The 26,256-nt window shown below is 42.2% G+C and overlaps 1 protein-coding gene across 5 annotated transcripts in view; it reads right to left on the reverse strand.

Moving 5' to 3' along the window:
• The window catches only part of cep112 (centrosomal protein 112), a 408,417-nt gene that overhangs the window by 176,308 nt on the left and 205,853 nt on the right, over nucleotides 1–26,256 (reverse strand). The gene's annotated exons all lie outside the window — the stretch shown is intronic.

Raw genomic sequence — 26,256 nt, forward strand, 5'->3', positions numbered from 1 at the left:
TTACTCTGCATTCTGTATTGTTTTACCTTGTACTACCTCAATGCTCTGTGTAATGAATTGATCTGTACGAACGGTATGCAAGACAAGTTTTTCACTGTACCTCGGTACAAGTGACAATAATAAACCAATTCCAATTCTTAGTGCTTCCTTTTAAATCTGTCAATAAAACATTAGCGATTTGATTAAATGAGTATTCTGATTTGCCCATCATGAGTGCCAATCACCAATGAGAAAGTGCCATAAAAACAAGCAATTACCTTTTTCAATTCTTTTAAAATTGGTTTGATAACTACCTTTTTTTCTGACCCATCCTATTAGGCTGTCAGAAATATGACATTTATAATAGCAGGTAAAATAGGTGAATAGAAATACTGATAAATTTACAAAGCACTTTGGCAGACCCTGTAATAACCTTCTAATGCAAAATACTCCCCAACTCTCTGGGGTCTGCACTTATAAAATTATTTAATCTCCAACCAGCTACAAAATTCTTTGGTGGGCATGAAACAGATGTAAAGCAAAACTGAGTCAGTAGAATTGCTTATACAAATATACTACACCCAGAAATAAATACAACTATTCCTATTTGAATGAATCAAAATAACCAAGTGCTCGTTTCCCAATATCAATTTCATATTCTGCATATACTTTCACCAACACAACTTGCACAGAAGAATCATCAACCTGTGACCTCAATCTGACAGTCATTGTGCAAGATAAGGACAACATTTCAAATACATATTTCACCTACTTGAGAATTAATCTGGCAAGTTTAGCTGCAGAATAACAGGGAAGGAGTGTTGGAAACAATACCTGCAAATTTCCTCCTAATTCCTGATATAACTCAATGGAACCGGATAAATTGAGCCATAATTTTTTGGAGTTCCTAGTTGGCCTTTTAGGGACCAAAATCTTGCCTTACTCCCTCTTATTCAGATACTAAGGTAAACTGGCAAGTCCAGCAGTACTGAGGCTCCTGCTGGCCACATGTTAAATAAGCACCCTTTGGAGATCTCAACTCTTGTGATATTAGAATTGGAGGGGATATTCCCAGGGTTGTGGCCTGTGGCCTTTCAGGGTCAGTCATTTGCAAATCTGGTCGATGCACCAACCTAATGATGCCAAGGTCAAGGACAAGGAGACCCAATCTTGCACTTTTGTCTTTGGCAGCTTCTGGTAGTACAGGAAAGACTTGGGGACTGATAATTAATGGGTCTCCTAGCATAATACATTTATGAGGAACTGAGTCTCAACTAGCTCAGATCTCAGCCTGCTTAGCGAAGGGGTAGCGCAATCAAAATCAGTATCAAAAGTACGGCATTCCAATAGCACAATATTATATATTCCTTGAGACATAGGCTGGGTGAGGACCACACTAAGATATAATGGGTTGAATAATATTTTTTCCCTGAATGTTATCAAGGGAGGGAACTACTGATTCCTTTCGGTCAGCAGCTACCTCTATTTTTCATACACTTAAGTAGCCTTGCAATTTGTCCCCTCAGTGGCATCATGTACATATGAGGGGCACCTTCCATTGCCATCTAACAGCCCATTACCAGCAATCAGCAATATAGCAGAAGGTCAAGATGTCATCCAAGCTAGAGTAGCCCTGCTATAACAATGCCCAATGTGAAGAGTAATTCAAAAAGGATGAAAAGCAAACTGTAAACATTGAAACTGGATTCTTCATTCATGACAGCACCTTTGAAGTTGGTTCTTGCTGTCTTTAATAAGAAATTAATCTGCACACTTCCACTTCTCCAGATTCCTTCCTTGCCTGGCTGTCTGATTTCCTTTTGAAATGTCTTTTCTGCAGGGAAAGGCAACGCCGCTTTGATCCATTTTAAATGCAAGTGCTGCCGGCTCTTAGAATTCTACTACTGATGTGCTGTGTATTCAAATTCAAATAGTGAGATCAAATACTCGGCAGATCAGTCCTGAAGAATGCATAGCAACTACTTGGGCAGGCCGGATGGACCAGTGGGTCTCTCCTTATCCGTACATTCTTGATCTTGGGTGTGAAAGATTGCGTCACTGACTTCTTTTCCTCCATCATTGCCCCTTATCTGCAAGGTTTTTCCTAGTTTATGCATGTTGTTTTCCAGCTTCCAATGCCTGCAGCATGGCATTTTATTCAGGTCCTGCTGCCAATAACACCGGTCAGCCAGGACATGCAATGTTTGGCTCCTGAATATTTGTGCTGGTGCTAGGCACAATACAACTTTTGCACTAATACTTTGTCAAGAACACAATTAATGCTGGAGTGCACTGAAGCCCAGAGTGACAGTCTTGGGCTGCAGCTGCACATTGCACTCATTCAACTGCAGGAGTTTGCTCATTCAGATTTTTGCTCCAGGGAACAATATGTAACACAATTAGTTCCAATTTAATGAGAATTTTGCACTTGCATTGTGAGGAAGTTGGGGCAACTCTCCACTAATTGCCCACCCCATCCCTGCCACCTTTTCCTGGAAAGCAAGATGGATTTCCTTATCGGGAAACCACAGTCAGTGCAGATCAGTAATGACATCTCCTCCTCACTGACAATCAACACAAGTGCACCTCAAGGATGCGTGCTTAGCCCACTGCTCTACTCTCTCTGCATACATGACTGCAGCTCAGATGGCAATGAGAAGGCGTACAGGAGTGAGATAGTTCAGCTGGTTGAGTGGTGTCACAACAACAACCTCACTCTCAACGTCAGCAAGACCAAGGAATTGATTGTTGACTCCAGGAAGGGGAAGTCAAGAGAACACACACCAGTCCTCATTGAGGGGTCAGCGGTGGAAAGGGTGAACAGCTTCAAGTTTCTGGGTGTCAACACCTTGGAAGATTTATCCTGGGCCCCACCACATCGATGCAATCATGAAGAAAGCACACCAGCAGCTCTACTTTGTTAGGAGTTCGAGGAGATTTGGTTTGTCACCAAAGACTCTTGCAAATTTCTTCAGATGTATGGTGGAGAGCATTCTGACTAGTTGCATCAAGGCCTGGTATGGAGGCTCCAATGTACAGGATCGCAAGAGGCTGTAGAAGGTTGTAGACTTGGCCAGCTCCATCATGGGCACAACCCTCCCCACCATCAAGGACATTTCCAAGAGGCTGTGCCTCAAGAAGGCAGCATTCATCACTAAGGACCCTCACCATCCGGGACTCCCTCTTCTCGTTACTACCATCGGGGAGGAGGTACAGGAGCCTGAAGACCCACACTCAACGATTTAGGAATAGCTTCTTCGCCTCCGCCATCAGATTTCTGAACAGTCCATGAACCCATGAACAGTATTTCATTATTCTTTTTTTTGTACTATTCATGTATTTTGTAATTTATAGTAATTTTTATGTCTTTGCACTGTACTGCTGCCACACAACAACAAATTTCACGACATAGAAGTCAGTGACAATAAACCTGATTCTGATTCTTCTGATTCTGAACAGTACAACTTAGTCAATATTCCATACCATCAAATAATGGTTAGAGACAAAGGGTGAAACTAGTGTGTCAAGGACAGCAGGTGAACTGTCATCTAGTAATGACTAAAAGATACAAATATCCCTTCAATAAACATAACTCATCCTCAAGCATCACCACATAACATGGAATAACAGTACAACCAAAGGTCAACCAACATACTAATGGCTAACACTAACACTGAAAGGAGACACAAACAATTCTGCAGATGCTGGAATCCGGAGCAATACACAAAAACTGCTGGAGGAACTCAGCAGGTCAGGCAGTATCCATGGAGGGAAATCAAATTAGAACATAGAACATTACAGCACAGTACAGGCCCTTCAGCCCACGATGTTGTGCCAACATTTTATCCTGCTCTAATATCTATCTAACCCTTCCCTCCCACATAGCCCTCAATTTTTCTATCATTCATGTGCCTATCTAAGAGTTTCTTAAACGTCCCTAAGGTATCTCCCACCACAACCTCTGCCAGCAGTGCGTTCCACGCACCAACCACTCTCTGTGTAAAAAAAAAACTTACCTCTGACATCCCCCTTATACCTTCCTCCAATCACCTTAAAATTATGCCCCCTCGTGTTAGCCATTTGTGCTCTGGGAAAAAGTCTCTGACTGTCCACTCGATCTATACTTCTTATCATCTATACCTCTTCTTATACCTCTATCAAGTCACCTCTCATCCTCCTTCTCTCCAAAGAGAAAAGCCCTAGCTCACTCAACCTATCCTCATAAGACATGCTCTCCAGTCCAGGTAGCATCCTGGTAAATCTCCTCTGCACCCTCTCTAAAGCTTCCACATCCTTCCTATAATCCTAGAAGGCATAGGTTTAAGATGAGAGGGGAAAGAAGGTGGTGTGTCTATGGAATGAGCTGCCAAAAGAAGTGTTTGAGGCAGGTACAATAATAACATTTAAAAAAGATTTGGACAGGTACCTGGATAGGGAAGGTTTCAAGGTATATGGGCCAAACATGGGAAAATAGGACTAGCTTAGGTGGGCATCTTGGTTGGCATGGACAAGTTGGGCCGAAGGGCCTGTTTCCATGCTGTATTGTTCTATTCTATGTTCTATAATGAGGTGACCAGAACTGAACACAATACTCCAAGTGTGGTCTAACCAGAATTCTATAGAGCTGCAACATTACCTCGCAGGTCTTGAACTCAATACCCCAACTAATGAAGGCCAACACACCATAAGCCTTCTTAATAACCCCATCGACCTGCGTGGCAACCTTGAGGGATCTATGGACATGGACCCCAAGATCCCTCTGTTCCTCCACACTGCTAAGAGTCCTGCCATTAACCTTGTATTCTGCCTTCAAATTCGATTTTCCAAAGAGTATCACTTCACACTTTCCAGGGTTGAACTCCATCTGCCACTTCTCAGCACAGCTCTGCATCCTATCAATGTCCTGTTGTAACCTACAGCAACCTTCTACACTATCCACAACACCACTTTGTATCATCAGCAAACTTACTAACCCACCCTTCCACATCCTCATCCAAGTCATTTATAAAAATCACAAAGAGCAAGGGTCCCAGAACAGAACCCTGCAGAACACCATTGGTCACCAACATCCAGGCAGAACATGCTCCATCTACCAGCACCTTCTGCCTTCTATGGGCGAGCCATAAACAGTCCATGTTTCAGGCTGAGGTCCTTCATCAGGACTGGAAAGGAAGAGGGCAGAAGCCAGAATAAGACGGTGGGGGGAGGGGGAGGAGCACACACAGGCAGGGGATAGGTGAGTTCAGGTGAAGGGGGAAGGTAGGTGGGTGGGGGAGGGCGAGAAGATGTAATAAGCTGAGAGGTGATAGGTAGAAGAGGAAAAGGACTGAAGAAGGAGGAATCCAGTAGGAGAGGGCAGTGGACCATGGAATAAAGGATCGGGGAGGGGAGGAGAGGAGATGGGTAGGTCATCAAGGTGAGGGAAGGGAGCCAAAGGAATAAGGGAAGACAAAGGAATGGTGAGGGGAAAAAAGGGGTGGAGCTACCAGAAGTTAGAGAAATCGATGTTGAGGCCATCAGGTTGGAGACTCCCAAGGCGGAATATGAGGTGTTGTTCCTCCAACCTGCGTCTGGCCTCAACGTGGCAGTAGAGGAGGCCATGGATAGACATGTCAGTATGGGAATGGGATGTGGCATTGAAGTGGATGAAAGATTGTCTATTCTTCAGCTTGATCCAGGGTTAGATCTTTGATTCAATACTTTAATTTATCTGTTGGTTCTGAGGAAACATTGGGTATCAATCCATGACCTGTGTAAAATGGACAAAAGATGGAGATGATACAGGGCATACAATACTTGTATTAACTTCAATGGCAAAAACAGGTGTCACAGTTATATATCAAAAAATTGTATATCAAAGGATTTAAAGAAAATATTCTTGTATGAATACTATCATCTAATGAAATTAACTTGAAGGAATCAATGCATTTCATGTTGGGAGGGACTTTAATTAACAGTCATTACCTCACCAATCAGATCACCTTGTTTGTGCTAATTTCAACTCCTTTGCATTGTAGGGCTCAGTAACTCCTTGCAAACATTTCAATCAATTTTTATAGTGATTATAGTTCTTTCTCCCTTTTACCTCTCCTGAAGGTACTGTTCCTTACTAAGGTGCAGTTCCATAAATGGTAAAATACCCCCGAATGACAAGGTGGCGCAGTTAATACAGCTGCTGTCTCACAGCTCCAATGGCCTGGGTTCAATCCTGACTACCAGTGCTACCTGTGTGGAGTTTGCATGTTCTCCCAGTGAATGTTTGGGTTTCCCCCAGGTGCTCCACTTTCCTCCCACATCCCAAAAAGGTGCAGTTTGATAGGTTAATTAGCCTATGAGTAATAAATCCAGCACTGCTATTGAGGAGGTACTGGGGGGGGGATAAATTAAAGTAGGATTAGCATAGGATTGGTGTAAATGGATGCTGGATAGCTGGTGTTCCCTCAATGGGCCGAAAGGCCTGTTTCTGTGCTGTATGACTCTGAGTCTGGTACCTCATTCAAACTGATAATGTTCATATGTAGGTGCTTAAGCAGTGAATTGTGGAAAGGGTATTACAGTTTGGTCTGATTCTGTTCTAATTCAGCACTGTCATCCTGCTGCCTTCACTCCCAGCACCAGATGCAATCCACAAACCCCTGTGAATTGTAACTATTGTGCTGCGTACAATGGGTTAACCTTGTGCAGATCAGGAAACGAAACTAGGTTGAATGATGCAGGACTGTCCTGGGCAGTGCCTTTTCCATGAGGCCACAGGAAACCTGTGTTTCCCCCTAAAAAGACTGAAATGGTAAGGTGGCACTGATGAATCTGAGATCCACAGCTATCTGTGAGACCAACCCAAATTGTTACTGAGAAAAGAAAATAAGGCAAGTTTAGTTTTTAAGGTGGGAGGTCAACATTTATGGATGTACACACATTTCAATGTACTTTAACGTACCCAATGTTTGATCGCAGGAAGTCACTGATTACTAAAGATCCAGTATTGCTATTCATGAGGTAAGTTACTATTCACGATCAAAAGCCAGACATCCAGTGCCATTTTATGCATACGTATTTTAAGCAGTATGTTATTGTCATCATGTATCCTACATTGAGTACATTTTTAAGATAAAATTCTAGTCTCAAAACATTTTTGACATTTATAGTGAATGGAAAACAGTCAATCAATATTGACCAATGTACAAAATTTCAGCCAATTCCATAAGCAGTGACAGTATTTGTGCAGTCAAATAAAATAACCAACTGTGCATTATAAGTATAAAATCCTTGATAGCCCCAACTTTTGTCCCTTCTGGATTGAACCTACCAGTCAGTTTACATCTATCAAGATGTAAAAACGAGAGTAGGTCACTCAGCCCCTTCAGCTTCATCTGACATTCAGTAAAATCTTTAAGCCAACATTTACCCGAAATGTCAAATCTTTTTTTCCTCCATAGTTGCTTATTGACCAACTGGATATTTCCAGTATTTTTGGTTTTATTTGCGATTCCAGAACCATCAGATGCTTTTGCTTTCCATGTCTTTTCTCTATATCCTTTAATCACTTTGGTTAACAAAAATCTATCAATCTCAAATCTAAAATTAACAATATATCTACCAACAAATACCATTTGCAAAGACAGGTCTGTCTGAACATCTGGAAACTGTGTTTCAAATGTTTCTGAAGTTCACTAATAGAGTGCTTTACCAGCTCATCAATTTCAGTGTTTCACACACAGAGTTACATTTGAAACACACAACTGTTGTTGTGTAGATAAAGGCAGTAGCAAGGTTGAACAAGAAAGATGAGACAAGACCAGGCATTCAGCAGAGAAAGTTATCCTGCTGTCCCTTCACTCTGTGTACCATGCATCATTAATGGCAAACTGTACTTATATGGCTCGGTTGGTGGCAATTCTCTCCAAACCAGAAAGCTGTGGGTTTGTACCTTAACTTTATAACTCTAATATTCTGGGCTCTCACCTCAGTGCAGTGCCAACCAAGTGATGAAGAGTTGTTAAGAATGTTCAAATAGACATTCATAGTGGTTGGCAGAGATGCAGTGGGCCAAAGGGCCTGCTTCTACGCTGTACAACTCTATGACTCTATAATCACATGTCAGCACCAAATTAGATGCTTATTCATTGTATTCTTATTTGTGAGATCAAACTGTGCATACACAACATTAGTCACGATAATTCAAGTAATTATATTTGATACACATTGGGAACCACTGTTGAAAGCTATAATAAAAATGCTACGTAAATGCAAGACTTTTCAAATAAAAAGTAAATCAGAAAATGTTGGTCAAAGTCAGGTCAGTTGACATCTGAAAGATGAATAGTCAGATGGGACTCTTCACATCTATCAGATCAAAGATTTGGTGTCTTTCAGTTATAATACAATGATAAAAATAAGCCTTAGTATTACAATACCCATTAAGGTTGCAGTAGACGACATCGCTCAGCCTCATTCATCATCTTAAATACCTTTGCACATTCACTGCTCAGTTAGACCATAAGACAATGAAATATAGGAGCAGAATTAGGCCATTCGGCCCATTGAGTCTGCTCCGCCATTTGATCAAGGCTTATTTTTTTCAACCCTCATTCTCCTGCCTTCTTCCTGTAACCCTTAACCAATCAAGAACCTATCAACCTCTGCCTTAAATATATCCAATGACTTGGCCTCCACAGCCCTCTGTGGCAATGAATTCCACAGATTCACCACTCTCTGGCTGAAGAAATTCCTCATCTCAGTTTTAAAGGGACGTTCCTTTATTCTGAGATCCACCTGACATGAGAGAGGAAGGGACTGCTCAGAGTATAAGTCATAAATAGAAAGTAAGCAAAAGATAAGGGCTGAATCTAAGAGGAAGAAAAGAAAAAAACAAAATTTGTTAAGAAGTGAACAGAAATGGACAGGATTTTGCTGCTCAGTATAGCTTAGACTGACTGTCCTCAACTGTCTTTCCTCTTTCAGATGCTGGTTGAGGGGCTGTACATTTCTAGCATTCGCTGAGTTCAGTTTTACAATATTATGGTTGCTCGTAAGAGTGCACTTCAAAATGGCTTTAGAACTACTTGACTGAATTAGAGCCTGCAATTAACTGCTAGCTGCTTATTATTCTACTTTGCTCTCATACCCTCCGAGCAATGCTACAAATGGCCTCAATCAAGCCAATTATAGAAGACCTAAAAGAGCTTGTTATAAAACATTCATGATGTTTTATGATTTTTTAATCAAAGCTGCTGAATATATTACAACAACAAACATTAAATTCTCTCCCCTCAGTGCTAAGTCTTATCTGACCAGGTTTTGTCATTCCATCTCTGAATATTTTGGGCCCTTCAAGTATAGGGTGCTGAAGTTGCACACTGTCTGTGGGAGGTGGAACAGTCTGTAGTTATCTCTCCCAGGTCATGCAGATCACAGAACCACTCATCACTACACTTCCATGATGTCCCTCACCTCTAATATCAGAACAGAAATTGTTCTGCATTAGTGCGATGCTTCTTCATTTCCTGTATTGCTCCTCAGGTAAGACTGTCAACTTAAGGCCAAAACAAAGGAAAGTCTGAGCTGACATGTCAAGTAGCAAATGAGCTGAGGTTGCCCAAATTCATTTCACTAGGTCCCTGCAACAGGCAGGCTGAGAGGATTTTCAACTCATTTTTCAGGGCTGGGTTTGAATCCAGGTTACTGAGTGGAGAGGCCAGTGTTCGAACTTCAACGCCAGCAGCTCACTTTAGAAGGTTGTTAATGTGAAATGTACAGTGGGTGTTCTGGATTTCATGAATAATCAATGGTAACAATACCATAATGTAACTTATCAGTTGTTGTATTAACTGGACAAGAAGTCATTGATAAACCTGCAGAGTGAGCTTAAATAGGCAACAATGAATTTCAATGCATGGTTTCATATTTCAGAGAAAAATAAAGAGATCCCATATTGCGTAGAATTGAAATGAGGCAATGGAGGGAAGGGATCTGACAGTACAAATTACTTGAGCTAGTGCAGCAAACCAGTAAAGCCTGAATGAAAAGCAAACTGGTGCTTATTTCCAGAGGGAAAGGATTGAAAGGAATGGTTACAGCATGCTTGGGAGTACTGCATTACTGTTCTAATCACACTATCAATTAAGGATTTAGTTGAGGATGCAAAAAAGCGTCACTAGGATGACACCAGAAATGTAAAGTTATACCCATCAGGAAAGGAGGAAAGAAAAGCCCGATGAATATCCTAGTCGAGGTCTTTAAAATAACTAAAACTTCTGCCAGAGTTGGGAGAAAGAGAGAGTGTTTCAATTTAACCTTAATCACGTCCATTCCAAAACCAAGGTATCTCTAGCCTCAGTCATCAAGATGCAGCTCACAAACAATTGAGAACAAGGTTGAGCTCCGAGTCATTGATTGGAGCAGTAAAGCATACGAGAAAATTAGGTTTTTATGAAATATCCACACATCAAAGGTCCTCTTTTCTTCCTTCCTTTTGACCTCCTGCACAACACTGCCTCTTGGTAATTAAGGAGACACAAGAGACTGCAGATACTGGAATCTGGAGCAACAAACATTCTGCTGGAGGAACTCAGCGGGTTGAGCAGCATCTGTGGGAGGAAAGGAATTGCTGACATTTCGGGTCAAAACCCTGTAGGAAACCCAAAATGTCAACAACTCCTTTCCTCCCACAGATGCTGCTCAACCCGCTAAGTTCCTCCAGCACATTGTTTGTTGCCCTTGACAATTAAGGTCCACGAGAAGACCTTGAAAACAGTGGAGCATTTTAACATATTTCAGGAGCCACCCCTCAGCTAAGACAGGCATTGATGATGAATCTTGCCACTGCTTCCAGTGTGCCAGTACGGCCTTTCAACATCTGTGGAAAAGAATGTTTGAAGGTCAAGATGTCAAACCCAGCACAAGGCTCAATGTCTACCTGCAGCAGTGAACCTTGATCTCCTGCCCTGCTTTTGAGATTTAGATTACTTACAGCAGGCACCTCAATCCACTGGCAGGATAAGTGAACCAATGTCAGTGTCCTCTCCCAGGCCAACATCCCTATCACTGAGGTTCTAGTTGTACTCAGACAGCACAGATGGGCAGGCTGCATCACTTGCATGACCAACACAAGCTTCTCATGACAGGCACTCTTCTCCAAGCTTTGTCCGGGAGAACAGGGGAAAAGATTCATGAATGACCTAGGAGTACAAGTACTTGGTGTGCTGAAAGCAGTGTCACAGGTAGACAGAGTGGTGAAGAAGGCATTTGGCACGTTGGCCTTCATCAGTCAGGGCTCTGAGTATAGGAGCTGGGATGTTATATTGCAGTTGTACAAGATGTTGTTGAGACTGAACTTGGAGTATTGTGTACACTTTTGGTCACACTGTTATACACATCATTAAACTGGAAAGAGTGCAGAGAAGATTTACAAGGATGCTGCCAGGGCTCAAGGGCCTTAGTTATAGGGAGAGGTTTGGCAGGCTAGGACGTTATTCCTTGGAACATAGGAGACTGAGGGGTGACATTACAGAGGTGTATAAGACCATGAGGGGTATAGATAGGATGAATGCTAAAAACTAGAGAGCATAGGCTTAAGGTGAGAGGTGAAAGATTTAAGAGGGACCTGAGGGACAACTTTTTCACATAGAAGGTGGTGGGTATATGGAACGAGCTGCCAGAGAAAGTGGTAGAGGCAGGTACAATAACAACATTTCAAAGATATTATAATAAGTACATGGATAGGAGGGGTTTAGAGGGATATGGGCCAAACGCAAGAAAATGTGCTCACTGGGCGCTATGGAGAGCATGGACAAGTTGGGCTGAAGGGCCTGTTACCATGCTGTGTTACTTTATGACTCTAATGCTTTCAAAGCCACCTTGAAAAATTGTAGCATCCTCTCATAGGAGAGTCCACAGCCCATAACCACCAAAATGGAGTCTGAAGATCTGGGATAGCGCTGAGACCTTGAGTGAGCAAGCCTGGTGTAAGTAGCGCACAACTTCCCATTCGACCCACCTGCCCATCCCGTCAAGCACTTCCTGTCCCACCTCTGCCAGAGTCTGGCCTCACCAGCCACCCCAGAAACCCACTGACTGGAGTGAAAGAATTCATCCTCGACCCCAAGGGACTGCCCAAGAAGCAACAGCAGCATTGGTTTCTGGGAAAGAACAGAACTGGAATCTATCAACATAAACTAGTCACAAATAAATCAAAAAGGGAATACATTTCACAAGAATGGTAGATGATTTAAAAGGTTAGATAAGTACATGGGAGAGAAAGGAAAAGAGGGTTATGCAGGTGGTTAGATGAAGAAAGATGGGAGGTGGCTGCAGAGGAATGTAAACACTAAGATGGGTTGGCTGAAAGAATTTTGCTGACAGTTGCAATTGCCCACAGAAAATAAAAATACCATGAATAACAGCAAGGTAATATCTAATGGAATTCAAAGAACATTTTAAATTGCATAGTAAAGCTTGACTAATTCATAATAAACCATTTGAAGTCTGTAATTAGAATACCAATCAAGAATTTTTTTCATTACTGGATATGGTTTTGATTTTCTGTATATTAGAAGAGAGAAAACACTAGATTTTGTGGTCCAGCACACTTGTTAGCAAAGCCCAAGTACCACTGTCCTTTTGCTGGGTGACATTCACCCTTGATTAACGACTGTGAACTCCTCACTGTTTAAAGGAAAATGCTCTGCAATTGGTTGTGAGGGATTTCTGTCTACAGTACATACTGCAAACCTGGGACTGATTACACTCATCAGGGGCTTCAAATTATAATCTATTCAAGCAAGTCTGCTGTGGTTTAAATTGTTATTTGATACCACCATCTCCCCCACCCCCACCAAACCCACCTTACACTTAACGTCAATATCAAATTATTGCTTTGAAATTACTGTTTCTTTTCATTTTCAATACCATTGTTCACTAAATCTCCTAAAGCATAGTTCACAGATGGCAAAGAGCTACCACTACATAGACACAACTTAAAAAAACACTGATGCATAGTTTCAAGTTGACATGGAACTAGAAATGATTACAGCTCACAATTATTACAGTCACAGAATTACACATGAAGTTTGTCATAGCTTCATGCTGAAAATTTACAGCAGTGGTGGATGTAGAAAATACCAAGGATCAGTTCAGGAGACGCACTGTTAATTTTAGATGGCGATTTGAGTTTTGTACCACTTCAATAAGTTTTGATTTTTAACACTTTTCTGATGTATTTGCTGACCTTTTGGAACCCATCATAATTCCATTTTCCATGCCAAAAATAATTTCTCCAGGGAGATTACTGATATTTTAATTATGGAAATAAGCATAATTGTTGAACTTTACAATTTTACTATATGACAGTAAAATAAACAAATCAAAATTAATGATGGGGAAATGTCAAACAATTAGTGTTTAGCTACTGTTGTTGCCAGAAGTAATTTGGCAAAGGTAATTTGTCAACGACTTATGTCCTTTTAAGTATATCAGAAAGATTTATTTCCTTTTGCTGTAAATAATCTTTTCTTTACACATTGGAGTTATGAGCAAAGGTACAGATAAAGAAGATTTTCAGGGTAAAGCACAGGGAGCTGTGCTCCCAGGATGGTTTGTCTGATCACCTCCACACTAGTCTCTGCAGTCTGTCAGACACAATGATTTATAATGTTGTTTCTCTGTAAGGAACTCGTGGATATCGACACTACTATCAAAGTACACATTTTCTTCCCAGTTTGTGCTGAAACAAATTGTAAACCAGCCTCTTAACTAACAAAATAACCAGAGAGTAAGACTTGTACAAAAACAGATCAAAACATTGTGTATCTCAACTTCAGGTGGCAGTAATCTTAAACATGGGGTTCTTTCTCGTTTTTTTAAAAGCTAAGTGAAGGTCATTATTACTTCAAGTCTGTTTATTTGTGTGGTGACAATACAGTTCAAATAAACCAAGTTAATGCTCTCATACCAGGGAATATCCTCTTTGCCTCAAAAAAGCAGCTGCATCTATTTCAGAGACAAAATAACTTTCACATAAGAAAACAGCTGGCAGCCAAGAATCACGTGTCCCTAAACATTGCACATTAGTTACTTGCTGTACATAAATTATTTCAGATCAAGGTGCTAAACAAATATACACCCGCATCTGCAACTCTCACAGATGTTAGGCTTACACCGAATTCTGTGTGACACAAAAAGAAGTCCTCACTCAAAACTAAAGAAAATCTTGCTCATTTCTAAAATTCAGCATTTGTCACACAGTCTCTCAAACGCCAATGACAACTGTCCTTCATAACCCAGACGATGCTGGAAACGCTCAGCAGGTCACGCAGCATCTGTGAAAGAGAAATGGTTAACACTTCAGGTCAAAAACCCTTCGCTAGAATAGTTTTGACGCAGGGCATCTGACTTGAAAAGTTAAGTCTATTTCTCATATGTTACTTGAGTGTTCCAGCGTTTTTATTTCACATTTCCAAAATTTTTAGTTTCTCTGATTTTCGCACACTCTCCTTCCGTGTGTTCACTGGAGGAGGCAGCAGCAATGGGAGCAATGGGTCCTGGAGGAGGCAGTGTGGGCTTGGAGGTGGGGGAAGGGGTGGGGAAGGTTGGTGGGTCCCAGCAGATCTTGGAAAGGAGGGAGGTGAGCAGTGGCTATCAGCAGACAGGAGGTGCCAGGTGGGAGAGCAGTTGGAAAGAAGCAACAGAGACAGTGGGCTGAGGAGGGAGGTGAGGCGAGGAGGGAACGGAAACAGCAGAGGAAGGGGGAGAAATTTCCATGAAAGTGCAGGAGGGAATGCAGAATCTCTAGCAGAGGCAGTGAGCTCTGAGGCACAGATGACATGTTACACGGCATCTACTGCGAAGTGGGATCTCCAGCGGAGGTGATGGGAAAAGCAAAGTCCCTGACAGAGACAGTGGAATAAATGAGGAAGAGGGCTCAGCGAGGTCCCGGGAGGGTGGGGGAGTTGTGGAGAGGACAACAGGTTCTCATCAGAGATGATGGGTAAAGTGGAGCCCCGAGCATAGGCAGTGGGGAAGCTGGGTTTAAATCTCTGGCAGCAGGGGAAGCGGTTGAAGTGATCTTTCAAGATTCAGGAATGGATCCAGAGGACTGGAAAATCACTATTGTCAATCCACTCTTTAAGATGGGAGGGAGATAAAAGACAGGAAATTATAGGCCAGTTAGTCTGACTTCAGTGGTTGAGAAGATGTTAGAATCCATTATTAAGGATAAGGTTTCGGGGTACTTAGGAAGCACATGATAAAATAGGCTGAAATCAGCAAGGTTTCCTTAAGAAGAAATCTTGCCTAACAAATTTATTCAAATTCTTTGAGGAAGTAACAGGCAGGATAGACAAAGGACAGTCAGTGGATGTTGTTTACTTGGATTTTCAGAAGGCCTTTGACAAAGTGCCGCACATGAGGCTGCTAAACAAGATAGGAGCCCATGGTATTACAGGAAAGGTACTGGCATGGATAGAAGATTGGCTGACTGGCAGAAGGCAAAGAGTAGGAATAAAGGGGGCCTATTCTGGTTGGCTGCTGGTGTTCCACAGGGGTCGGTGTTGGGTCCACTACTTTTTACATTATATGTTAATGATCTGGATGACAGAATTGATGGCTTTCTGGCAAGTTTGTGGACGATATAAAGATAGGTGGAGGGGCAGGTAGTGTTGAGGAAGCAGGGAATCTGCAGAAGGACTTGGACAAGTTGGGAGAATGGACAAAGAAGTGGCAGAGTACAGGGTAAGGAAGTGTATAGTCATGCACTTTGGTAGAAAGAATAAAGGCATAAACTATTTTTGAAATGGGGAGTAAATTCAGAAATCGGAGGTGCAAAGGGACTTGGGAGTCCTAGTGCAGGATTCCCTAAAGGTTAACTTGCAGGTTGGGTTGGTAGTAAGGAAGGCAATTGCGATGTCTGCATTCATTTCGAGAGGACTAAATGTAATGCTGAGGCTTTATAAGGCATTGGTCAGCCCACACTTGGAGTATTGTGAGCAGTTTTGGGCCCCATATCTAAGGAAGGATATGCTGGCATTGGAAAGAGTCCAGAGGAGTTTCACAAGAATGATCCTGGGAATGAAAGGGTTAACATGCGAGGAGCTTTTGATGGTTCTGGGTCTGCACTCACTGGAGTTTACAAGGATGAGGGGGGATCTCATTGAAACCTACTGGGGATGTTTTCAGTAGTGGGAGAGTCTAGGACCAGAGGGCATAGCCTCAGAATAGATTGACGTCCCTTTAGAATAGAGATGAGGAGGAATTTCTTTAGCCAGAGGGTGGTGAATCTGTGGAATTCATTGTCACAGACGGCTGTGGAGGCCAAGTCATTGGGTATAATTAAAGCGGAGGATGATAGGTTCTTGATTAGTAAGGGCGTCAAAGGTTACAGGGAGAAGGCAGGAGAATGGGGTTGAGAGGGAAAATGATCATGATCAAATAGCGGAACAGACTCAACGGGCCGAATGGCCTAATTCTGCTCCTATGTCTTATAATCTTATATTCAGATAGATGGAATCCAGTATGTGATTTTGGAAGCAGCTTTTAGGCCACTGGGATCTTTATGGCTGCTTTTTTCCTCACGGTTTAGAGATCTGTTTAGACTCTGCTAAGCAGGTGAGAGGCAATCTCACATCGTTAGCATATGTAGGGAAATATTATGAGTGCTTATTATAGGAAATAAACCTTTTAATCATAACAACCTTACATAGAGTGTTTCAGAATAATCTTCAAATACATTTCCCCCAGTTTACCAATATCAATAAAGCCATTAAGATAGAAAGAAAACTGAAAAGGTTTACAGTCAACATTTTACTAATATTAATGAACAGAGAAAAATATAGCCTATATCATAATTTTCATGACTATCATTTTTGGTATTTCTTGAACAATTTATGATTATCAAGTTCCCAAAGACAAGCAATTAGAAATGTAATGCCCATGTGTTATTGACATTAAGAAGTACAGTTTGGATATATCGCTTGATTTTATTTTGCTTCCCTCATGGTAATGTTCCTTGTAGTGAATGGTGGCTTTCACATGGAAAGACTGGCGCAAGTACTGGAAGTCTATCGAGGTGATCCAAGTAATTCTCAGGAAATAATGAAGCTCGCATTGCGTGTGAAGTTCCATACCTCCTCATTTCACTGGTGATTTAAGCATTTAAGCTGTTTCCTCACAGCAGGGTAGTGATGACCACATTGGAAGAACAACGTGCTAACAAGGGTTGAGGAAGAGTTGTTGCACTTGTAATGTATAACAATCTTGAAAGAATGTAAAAGAAAATTTTGTATTTCTTTTTCCATCACAAAGGAGAAAAATGGAAAAGCAAATTGTGCAGAGGACACGGTGAGTCTGCAGAGGGATATAGATAGGTTAAGTGAGTGGGCAAGGGTCTGGCAGATGGAGTACAATGTTGGTAAATGCGAGGTCATCCACTTTGGAAGGAAAAATAGAAGATCAGATTATTATTTAAATGGTGAAAGACTGCAGCATGCTGTTGTGCAGAGACACTTGGGAGTGCTTGTGCATGAATTGCAAAAGGTTGGTTCACAGGTGCAACAGGTTATGAAGAAGGAAAATGGAACGTTGGCCTTCATTGCTAGAGGGATTGAATTTAAGAGCAGGGAGGTTATGCTGCAACAGTACAGGGTACTGGAGAGACCGCACCTGGAGTACTGCATGCAGTTCTGGTCTCCTTACTTGAGGAAAGATATACTGGATTTGGAGGCAGTGCAATAGAGGTTCACCAGGTTGATTCCGGAGATGAGGGTGTTAGCCTATGAGGAGAGATTGAGTCGCCTGGGACTATACTCACTGGAATTCAGAAGAATGAGAGGGGATCTTATAGAAATATATATAATTATGAAAGGGATAGATAAGGTAGATCAGACTAGAACTAGGGACATAGCCTCAAGATTCCGGGGGGGGGGGGGGGAATAGATTTAGGATGGAGATGAGGAGAAACTGCTTTCCCAGAGAGTAGTGAATCAGTTGAATTCTCTGCCCAGGGAAGCAGTAGAGGCTACCCCATTAAATATATTTAAGACACAGTTAGATAGATTTTAGCATAGTAGGGGAATTAGGGAAAAGGCAGGCAGGTGGGTCTGAGTCCACGGCCAGATCAGCCATGATCTTATTGAATGGTGGGGCAGGCTCGATGGGCCAGATGGCCTCCTCCTGCTCTTATTTCTTGTGTCCCTGTGTTCACTTTACTCTGACAACATCCTGGGTTTGGTATAGTGCTGAGGGTGTGCTCCAAATCCAGCAGGTTTCTGGCCAAATTGTTCCAGTACAACCAGAAAACAGGCATCTCATGAACAATGTAGAATGTTGCCCTCTACATTCTGTTCACAGAAAGCAGGACAGACCAGTCTAATCCTCAGTATACTTTTAATCATCAAGTGATGGAAGTGTCATTGATTGTACTGTCAGTCATGAATTGCTCTTCAATTCATAATTGGTGTTCTACCACAACAACTTAGCATTTGTCCAAAAATGACAAAATAGCTGAAGCAACTTGAAAGTAAATGCCCTTGACATTTGACTGAATATACCATCAGGAGAGCTGTAAAATTAAGTCAGTGGTTGGACATGTACCCAGCACAAAAAACAATGCCAGGTGTGGGAGGCTAATCTGTTCAGCCCCACGACATCAATGTAGAAGCCCCTCAGGACAGTGAGAGCACAGGTTGATTGGACAGAATGACTTGTTTCTGTGCTCCGTATTCAATGTTACACTTGTTATTATGCAACGTGATGTACAGCTTAAAACCAAAAGTTCTTAAGTTCACAATTTTAACTGTATTGCCATGGAGAAATACTGAAAGAGGGCCAGACCCTGAAGATAAAAAGCTGTTATCAGACCAATGTTGCGTTCCTCCAACAACTGGCTAAAACTTGGGACTGACAGAGGCATGGGAGTATGTGCCTGCCCACGCTCAGTCACAGGGGAGCGATGTGGCCTGGCAAGAGCTGAAAGAGAGAATGAGGGGAAGAAAAGGATTTCATGTACACTATGAGCCAACAGCTGTCTGTGGATGATTATTACTATCTGTGAAACAAGTGTTCTCCTTTGATCGTTTCTTGAACTTTCAAAGTTGAGAATTATATGTTCTAAACACGGTTATATTTTGATACCATCATAGATATTCAGCAAAACTGGGAAAGATTAGATCTCCTATAAGCCCATAAATAAAAACTAATGCACCCTCCACTGTGATTAAGTACCTTATGTTTGCTCGTTCTTGGGAATGTGGGCAATGCTGGAAAAGCTGTATTTATTATCTATCCCAAGCTGCCCAGAGAAGGTGATAATGTGCTTTCTCCTTGAACTGCAGCAACCGTATACTACTCATACAAAACCTTAAACTGGTGCTTGAAATGCACCACTTCAGAAACTTCTGATCTCATGTGCTTCTATTTTAATCCAGAAATTTAAAATCTCATTGCAGGGATACACAGTAAGTCAGCTGTGAGACAAAACCTGAACTTTACAAAGCTATCTCTGCCTGCCGTTTTGTCATTAAGATAATAACTCAACAAAACAAACAAATAAAAAAGAGTCGTCCACTCAGCCTCTGAACTCTACTCCAAGCTCTGCCTTTCAGTAGGGTTGCGGCTGATCCTTCTCTTTAAATTTGATTTCCCGCATCCCTTGAATCCCTTTGTGTATTCAAAACCTATTGATCACAACCCTGATTTCTTTCTGTTAACTTACACGTGTGCAATTACTGGGAACGCCCTATCTCTAAATGCCCTTGAAAATTTGGTAGTGATCCACCTCCGTGAACCGCTGCAGAACTTCTGGCTGCACACCAAATCTTGTACCTGGTCGCTAGCGGTGGTAAGGTATGAGACCAGAGCCAGGGGTTGTGGGGAGGTTTGGTGTGAGACCAGAGCCAGCAGTCAGTGATATGGTTTGGTGTGAGCTAGAACTGGGGGTCAGAGGCATAGTTAGGTGTGCATCCAGAGCAGGAATTGGGTATGTTGATAAGCACGAGGCCAGAGCCAGAATTGGGGATGTGGTGAGGAGAATAGTTTACAGGAAGATATTGATCAATTAGTAAAATGGGCAGAGCAATGACACATGGAATGTAATCCTGATAAATGCAAAGTGATGTAGTTTTGGATGACTAACAAGGGTAGGGCATGCACAGTGAAGGTAAAGCCCTAGAGAGTTGAGTAGAGTAACAAAGGAACCTTGGCATACAAGTCCAAAGATCCCCGAAGATGGTCACACAGATAGATAGGGTGGTGAAGGTGATGTACAGGATATTAGACTTCATAAGCTGGGGCAGAGGATAGAAGAGCAGGGAAGTTTTGGTTCAGCTTTATAAAATATTGGTTAGGTCACAACTGGAGTGATCCCTGAAGGTGGCAGCTCAGGTAGATGATAAGGCAGAAAGATCTTTGAGTTCATTAGTCAGGACATATAAGTGCACAGAGGTTATGGTACATCTTTACAAAGCATTGGTTAGCCACAGCTGGAGGACCGTGTGCGGTTCTGGTCACCACTCTACAGGATGGACATGGTTGCACTGGAGAGGGTCCAGATGAGATCCACCAGGATGTTGCCTGGGATGAAGCATTCCAGTTACTGGGAGAGACTGGGTAGGCCAGGTTTGTTTTCCACAGAGAGGAGGAGGCTGAGGCGGAATCTTTTTGGATATACAAAATTATGGGTCATAGATATTAGGAACCTCTTCCTCGGAGCAGAGCTGTCTAAATCCAGAGGGCACAGGAATAAGGTAATAGATAAGAGGTGTAGAGAGGAACTAAGGAAGGTTACTTTCACCCAGAGAGTGGGATGCACTGCCTGAGGGGCTGATGGAGGCAGGTACTCTCACAACATTTAAGTAGTATCTAGATGAGCATTTGAATTGCCAAGGCACGGTAGACTCCAGACCAAATGCTGATAAATAGGATTAGTCTGAAAGGTACCTGATGGTTGGCATGGATATGTTGGTCAAAGGCCATTTTCTTTGCCGTATGACTCTATAAGACCATAAGATATAGGAGCAGATTTGGGCCATTCAACCCATCAAGCCCATTCAATCATAGCTGATTTTTTTTTTTGTTTTCAACCCCATTCTCCCACCTTCTCCCTGAAACCCTTAACCCCCTTACCAATCAAGAACCTATCAATCTCTGCCTTAAATACACCCAATGACTTGACTTCCAGAGCCCTCTGTGGCAACAAATTCCAGAGATTCACCACCATCTGGCTGAAGAAATCCCTCCTCATCACAGTTCTAAAGGGATGTCCCTTTATTCTGAGGCTGTGCCCTCGGATTGTCGACTCTCCTACTGATGCAAACATCACTCGATCCAGGCCTTTCAGTATTCGGTAGGTTTCATGACTTGATGTAAATATGCAGCATTGAAAGCTGCTGCAGGTCTATCACCATTTATGGGCAATGCTGAAATGAAGACAAAGTCACAAAGCTCCTGCGAAAGTTCATGAAGGATTATGTGTGGAAGACCTGGAACAAAACTTAGCAAGTTGCATTCTCTAATTTTTGAATAATTCAGCAAATACATCTTCCTTTGAGGTTTCACTCCACCAGACCACATTGTGTGTGTCATGGGCTCTCTCACAACCATATCTTGTCATTTGTAGAAAGGTCTGGTGGAATTTTGAAGATGCAACCAACACTAGCAACATCAGCACCCAGACCCGGTGAAACATCCGTGGGGGCAGTCAGGAGCAGAAGGGACATATTCCTCCTGCTGGAATAAAAGTAGAAACCTGTGGCAGTCACCAGAAAGATGGGGGCTAGTATTCAAAGAAGTGAATGGCTGGGCTGTTGTGCACAGTCCCTACAGAGGAAACTGCCTCATGCTTGCCAGCGAAGGCTCATGTATTTGCTGATTTACCAAGCTGCTCATATTTAATTTTCACGCTTTCTTATCACACAGAAGGAGGCTCAACAAGTCAATGCTGGCTGTTAGAGCACCTGGGTTGTACTCGCTCTGACCAGTCAAACACACTGTCATATCACACTGACTGCAACAACATTCATTTTCTCTGCAGTCCCTCACCTCATTATTATGTACACACCATTGCCGTTTGCTCTAATCCTTACACAATGTGAAATCCTGCTACATCTGATCGTTGCTCTCAATGGATTCACTGCATGTAAGGAGGGGAAAACTTCTCTCCCATTCAGATCTGATCTTGGAAGAGAAAGGAACTTCCTCTGAGAGGCAGAGCTAGGGTAGACAGCAGAAACTTTCTCCCAGGGTAGATATTAGAAATGTATTTATTAGGCACATGTACATTGAAACACAGTGAAATGCGCCTTTTTGCATTACTGAGAATGTGCTGGGGGCAGCCCGCAAGTGTCACCACTCTTCTGGCACTAACGTAGCATGCCCACAGCTCCTAACCTGTATGTCTTTGGAATAATTTTCAGGAGGTTTTTCGATAACAACTTGAAAGATCTACAGAATTGCTCTACAAAATTCGATGAATGGAACATGCAAGCTTCTGACTGAACAGGAAAGTGAGATTAGGCCTGATATCTCCTGTATCTTTGTGTTATTACCTTCGGGGAGGAGGTAAAGGAGCCTGAAGACCGACACTCAATGATTCAGGAACAGCTTCTTCCCCTCAGCCATCAGATTTCTGAATGGTCCCTGAATACTACCTCATCGTTCCTTTTTTTTTCCACACTATTTATTTATTTGTAATTTATGGTTTTTTATGTCTATGCACTGTACTGCTGCCGCAAAACAACAAATTTTACATCATATAAGATGGCGATGATAATTCTGATTCTGATAACACCATTTAGCCACCCTAAGCATGGTGGGTCAAATGAGCTCTTCCTATGTTGTATCATTGATTGCTTCAACACTGGCATTCAGACTGGGTGGTTGTAGGTTGTCATGTAGCCCACACTGAAGTTAACGAAAAGCTGAAGTGTAGAGAATGCCGGTTTGCAATTGTGTTCTACACTATTGTGTAGTATTTAATATGGAGTAAGTTCCAAACTACCAAGTCCTTGCACCATCAATTAGCCACCCACACTAATCCCATTTTATTCTCCCCACATTCCCATCAACTGCCCAGATTTTACCCCACACTTGCACACACCAAGGGCAATTTCCAGCGGCTAATTAACCCACCAACTCTTTGAGATGTGGGAAGGAACTGGAGTACCCTGGGGAAAGCCCACACAGTCACAGAGAGCCGGCAAACCGCACGGACAGCGCCGGGGGTCGGGATTGAACCTGGGTCACTGGAGCGTTGATCTCTACCAGCTGCACCACTGTGCAGGCCCCATTTTATCACAGTGGCAGTCCACAGTTTAAAAAAACATCAATATCCAAAACTCCTTGGCAACCTTGCATAGGTTGTAGCATTCAGATCTAACTGAAATTAAATATTTTAGATAAAAATGATAGAGAAATGAATGATAGAGAAATGGTGGGGGCTATGTGGGAGGGAGAGGTTAGATAGATCTTAGAGCAGGATAAAATGTCGGCACAACATTGTGGACCGAAAGGCCTGTACTGTGCTGTAATGTTCTATGGAGTGCTATGTGCAGTTTTGGTCACCACATTATAAGAAGGTCATGATTGCACTGGAGAGGGTGCAGAGGAGATTCACACGGATAAGCAAACAATCTGCTGAAGGAACTCAGTGGGTTGAGTAGCATCTGTGGGAAGAAAGCAAGTGTCGATGTTTCGGGTCAAAACCCTGCATTGTGGTATAGAGGGTGATTTAAACTGAGGGCGTGAAAAGAATGTAAAAATGAAAAGGGACAGTTAGGGAGATAGATGCTGTTCTCTGCAGTAATGAGCATGAGTCTTGAAGGCTGCCAAGTATCAGGGTTCAGGACATCTCCACAGGGCTGGAGAGGAACTTGAAATGGGATGGAAAAGCCCACTCCATTCCTCATGCATATTGTTGGAACCAACAACGTAATAGGACTGAAGAAGACATTCTTCTGGAGTATGAGAGCTACAGCTAAATTAAAAACTAAAACCACAGAATAATTTCTCTGTATTAGCAACTGAGTCACATGCAAGTTGGCACAGCTTGAATGAGGACAGTGAGTTGAGTGCGTGGCTCAAAGATTGGTGTGGGAGAAATGGGTTTCAATTCACAAGCACCAGTACAAGGGAAAGAGGGACATGTTCCATTGGGTCATGTTTCATTTGAATCAGACTAGGATCAGTGTTCTGGTGAATGGAATAACAAGGGCTCGAAAGAAGGCCTTAAACTAAAAGGAGGGTGTGGTGGATAAGAGAACATTTTGAAAGTTAGAGAATTGACAAGTCAATGGTGCAGAGTTGCAAAATAGGTCTTGATAACCAGAATCTATCAGGAAAGGACAGTGCAAACATATGAGCATACCTTCAATTAGAGTCACAGCAGAGAAAAATAGTAAAAAGTCAAAACTGAAGGCTCTTTATCCAGAATTTGTAACAAGATAAATTAATTAATGGCACAAACAAAAGTAAATGGGGATGATCCAATCGACATTACAGAGAGAAAAACAGAAAATGATGAGACCCTTCATCAGATATGAAAAGGGGGAAAAGGAGCTTGTAAAGTTGCAGGGAGTTTCGGGGAAAAGGGGATGTGTCTGATGGAGTAAAATTGAATTGACTATGGGGATAAGCTGTAAACTAGTTTATCTAGTAAATGGGAGCAGTTACAGAGTTAGAACATAGACAAAAGAATGGAGGAGTTGCAAAATGCAGAACAGGAAGACAAACTCAGCAGATCAGTGTGGGCATGTCCTCCGCTCTCAGAGAGAAAAAAGAAGATAAAATTAGAAACAAAAAACAATGTGGTCATATCTACATCGGAGAAACCAAACAGAGACTGGGTGACTTTATAGAACAACCTGCATTCTATCTGCAGGACTGACCCTGAGCTTAAAGTTGCCTGCCACTTTAATTCCTCATCCCATTCGCACTCTGTCCTATTGGTCTGTGACCTCCTTTACCGTCACAGTGAGGCCCAACACAAGTTTGAGGAACAGCACTGCAATTTGAGTCTGGGCATGTAGCAGCCTTCTGGACTCAGTATTGAATTCTAAAACTTCAGGTAACTTGATTTCTTCCTCTGTATCAGTCATCCATCTACAATGTTAACTCAGCCTGTTTTAAATTTTTGCCTTTTGTTCTTCTCCCTTTGTTCACGTTATTATTTTAATACTCCTCCCCACTCCCATGCTGACCTGTCTGTCCTCTGCCTTCTCCATTGCTATGGAGAGGCTAAATGCAAATTAGAAGAACAACATCTCATACTCCAAACGGGCAGCTTGCAACCCAATGGTATGAACAAGAAATCTCTAATTTCGGGTAACCCACACTCCTGGCATTCTTCTCCCACACACGTCCACCTAGTTTTCTTCTCCCTTTGTTCACTTTTCCCCTCCCCATCTGGTTCCACCTATCCACCAATCAGCTGCTGCCCCACCTCTCCCTTGTACTGCTATATACCGGCAATCTTTCCACTTTCCTCTCCGTCCTGATGCATGGTCTCAACCCGAAACATCAAGTTACAACTTTTGCCTCCACAGCCGCTGCTGGACCTGTTCTGTATTTTGTTTTCTTCATCAATACCTACTTACTTGTTGGTGTTAAAATTTGTTTGCGAGTACTCCTGTGAAGCAGCTTCTGACAGTTTATTACATTAACGTTGCTATATAAATACAAGTTGTGGTTGACAGTAATGAAGAAATAGCACCTGAGATGATAAAGATATACAAGATTAAGCATAATAATGTGATTGGTGTTCATCATACAAGCCGCTGAGGGAAAAAGCCATTTACAACAAAAAAAAGTTGCTTTTAGACAAGAGGTTTGGTGTGAGCTGCAAAAAATCTGAATAAAAGCAGCAATAGCATACAATAATTGATCTGGGCTTCAAGTAACCCCAGCAGGATGAGTGTGCAAGAATGATCCATGAAGATCAAAAGTTTCAAACAGTAAAAAGATGGAAGAATGTGAAGATTTCATAAGGGACTGCCAAATAAATCTAAAGCCAGGCAAAATCAAGTAGAAATACTTACTGCCTTTAGAACCATAAACCTGAAGGAATAGTGCTCCCCTGTCAGTATTTCTCCCTCTTTTCTTTTCTCCTCAAGACCTTGATTCATGCTTCAAGTTTACTCCACAGGTGCCCACTGACTTCCAGCATCTGATCCAAGTATCTACTTTTGTGAATGATGATGGTGTGTATTGGCCAAGATATTCAACCATGAAATCCTCACATTCAGGGCTTCATCTTTAGCCAATATCTGCACATGCATACCATGTCAACTGGGACCA

Source organism: Pristis pectinata, chromosome 18, assembly GCF_009764475.1.
Source record: "Pristis pectinata isolate sPriPec2 chromosome 18, sPriPec2.1.pri, whole genome shotgun sequence".
NCBI lineage: Eukaryota > Metazoa > Chordata > Chondrichthyes > Rhinopristiformes > Pristidae > Pristis > Pristis pectinata.